Genomic DNA, 2,500 nt, shown 5'->3' with positions numbered 1-2,500 from the left:
CCATACTAAGTAGCATTTATTAATTACAAATGCATTTTGAATGTCAAATTTGTAAGAAAGTTTTGTACATTTAGCAAAATATCAAATTCATTTGAAAGAAAATGATGTCCACTCAAAGTAAAAAGAGCTTTGGTTACTTTCAATGCACAACATTTTACTTTCAAATCGTGTCAGATGACTTTCAGTGCTAATTATTATATCATTAACCTCTCCTTTATTAAAAATTGTGCTTTATGCAAAAAAAGAAAAAGCACAATTATTAAAAATTGTGCTTTAATGCAAAAAAATAAAAATAATTGTCTGTGCATACTCTCATGTAGCACAATTATCTTCACTAGCTCAAAAGGGCCGCTCATTGTCCAAAATGAATTGTCAAATCAGAACAAACAATGGAATATCCCCATCATTCCTGGAACACTTGATTAGTTTACAAAACAAGCAAAATTTAAAAGAGTGTAGAAGGTTTGATAGGCTCAAGCATCTCTAATCTTGATGTAAGTTTGGCTACACTAAAAAATCTATTGAAAGTGCTTTCCAAACTAGCTCTGTAGCCAGTTGATAGTAATTGCACAAATATAAGTCAAACTATTAGTGATATTTTCCAAATGATTAAACATGACAATTTGTGTGATAAAGCAACACAGGAATAAGTAGTTGAATCTCTTTTGTGTAGTCAAATCATTTTTCATTTTGCTTGGAAGGTTGATAATGTTTAAAATTAACACTCAATCATTTTAATAGCACGTAATATCACAGCTGTATGATCATGGAATCCTTCAATATCTCAGCTGGTAGAGCGGAGGACTGTAGAGAAGATTGGTACAGAAATCCTTAGGTCGCTGGTTCAATTCCGGCTCGAAGGATGACGCTTTTGATAAACTTAGATGTCAGTACTGACATTTTACAAACCCAAAACTATACCAAGTATAAAGCATTCTCCAAGTTATATTTTAAAAATCATTAACGCAGGTCACTGTGGTCAGGATTAACTTCCCATGGAAATCATCTCTGATACAATATTACTTCAGTCATCCTCACAGCCTGAAATGAAGTAGCTCAACCCATAGAGAAACTTTTGTGAAAACATCACATTGCATGAGAGGTAGTTGTGGCCGAGTGGTTAAGGCGATAGACTAGAAATCCATTGGGGTCTCCCCGCGCAGGTTCAAATCCTGCCGACTACGACCACATGGTTGTTTTATTTTTCAGAAAATTTACTAAAAGCTTGAAACCAGTGTTGCTCAGGGTGAGTCAGGAACTGGCACATCAAAATCTTTAGGATGCCTGCCTGTTCTCTCTTTCTATATCCGTCATTCTCCTCCTCTACTTGAGACTGAGCCCAGGAATCTCAGCAGCCATACTAAGTAGCATTTATTAATTACAAATGCATTTTGAATGTCAAATTTGTAAGAAAGTTTTGTACATTTAGCAAAATATCAAATTCATTTGAAAGAAAATGATGTCCACTCAAAGTAAAAAGAGCTTTGGTTACTTTCAATGCACAACATTTTACTTTCAAATCGTGTCAGATAACTTTCAGTGCTAATTATTATATCATTAACCTCTCCTTTATTAAAAATTGTGCTTTATGCAAAAAAAGAAAAAGCACAATTATTAAAAATTGTGCTTTAATGCAAAAAAATAAAAATAATTGTCTGTGCATACTCTCATGTAGCACAATTATCTTCACTAGCTCAAAAGGGCCGCTCATTGTCCAACATGAATTGTCAAATCAGAACAAACAATGGAATATCCCCATCATTCCTGGAACACTTGATTAGTTTACAAAACAATCAAAATTTAAAAGAGTGTAGAAGATTTGATAGGCTCAAGCATCTCTAATCTTGATGTAAGTTTGGCTACACTAAAAAATCTATTGAAAGTGCTTTCCAAACTAGCTCTGTAGCCAGTTGATAGTAATTTCACAAATATAAGTCAAACTATTAGTGATATTTTCCAAATGATTAAACATGACAATTTGTGTGATAAAGCAACACAGGAATAAGTAGTTGAATCTCTTTTGTGTTGTCAAATCATTTTTCATTTTGCTTGGAAAGTTGATAATGTTTAAAATTAACACTCAATCATTTTAATAGCACATAATATCACAGCTGTATGATCATGGAATCCTTCGATAGCTCAGCTGGTAGAGCGGAGGACTGTAGAGGAGATTGGTACAGAAATCCTTAGGTCGCTGGTTCAATTCCGGCTCAAACGGTGACGTTTTTGATAAACTTAGATGTCAGTACTGACATTTTACAAACCCAAAACTATACCAAGTATAAAGCATTCTCCAAGTTATATTTTAAAAATCATTAACGCAGGTCACTGTGGTCAGGATTAACTTCCCATGGAAATCATCTCTGATACAATATTACTTCAGTCTTCCTCACAGCCTGAAATGAAGTAGCTCAACCCATAGAGAAACTTTTGTGAAAACATCACATTGAGTGAGAGGTAGTCGTGGCCGAGTGGTTAAGGTGATGGACTAGAAATCCAT

The 2,500-nt window shown here is 34.2% G+C and overlaps 4 non-coding genes across 4 annotated transcripts in view; all 4 read left to right on the top strand.

Annotated features, from left to right (window-relative positions):
- The first annotated feature begins 773 nt into the window (after positions 1-773).
- Positions 774-863, top strand: TRNAY-GUA (transfer RNA tyrosine (anticodon GUA)). Its single transcript is given in 2 exon segments — positions 774-810; positions 828-863. It is a non-coding gene; the product is annotated as a tRNA-Tyr (tRNA).
- A 239-nt stretch (positions 864-1,102) lies between these two features.
- Positions 1,103-1,184, top strand: TRNAS-AGA (transfer RNA serine (anticodon AGA)). Its single transcript has one exon. It is a non-coding gene; the product is annotated as a tRNA-Ser (tRNA).
- A 944-nt stretch (positions 1,185-2,128) lies between these two features.
- On the top strand, positions 2,129-2,219 carry TRNAY-GUA (transfer RNA tyrosine (anticodon GUA)). Its single transcript is given in 2 exon segments — positions 2,129-2,165; positions 2,183-2,219. It is a non-coding gene; the product is annotated as a tRNA-Tyr (tRNA).
- Positions 2,220-2,457: 238 nt separating this feature from the next.
- The window catches only part of TRNAS-AGA (transfer RNA serine (anticodon AGA)), an 82-nt gene continuing 39 nt past the window's right edge, over positions 2,458-2,500 (top strand). The window contains exon 1 of the tRNA in view: positions 2,458-2,500. This exon is cut by the window's right edge and continues 39 nt beyond it. This is a non-coding gene — a tRNA (tRNA-Ser).

This window comes from Pseudophryne corroboree, chromosome 4 (assembly GCF_028390025.1).
Source record: "Pseudophryne corroboree isolate aPseCor3 chromosome 4, aPseCor3.hap2, whole genome shotgun sequence".
Classification (NCBI taxonomy): Eukaryota; Metazoa; Chordata; class Amphibia; order Anura; family Myobatrachidae; genus Pseudophryne; species Pseudophryne corroboree.
Note: the sequence above shows the minus strand (reverse complement) of the source record. Positions and strands in the feature narration are given on the sequence as shown.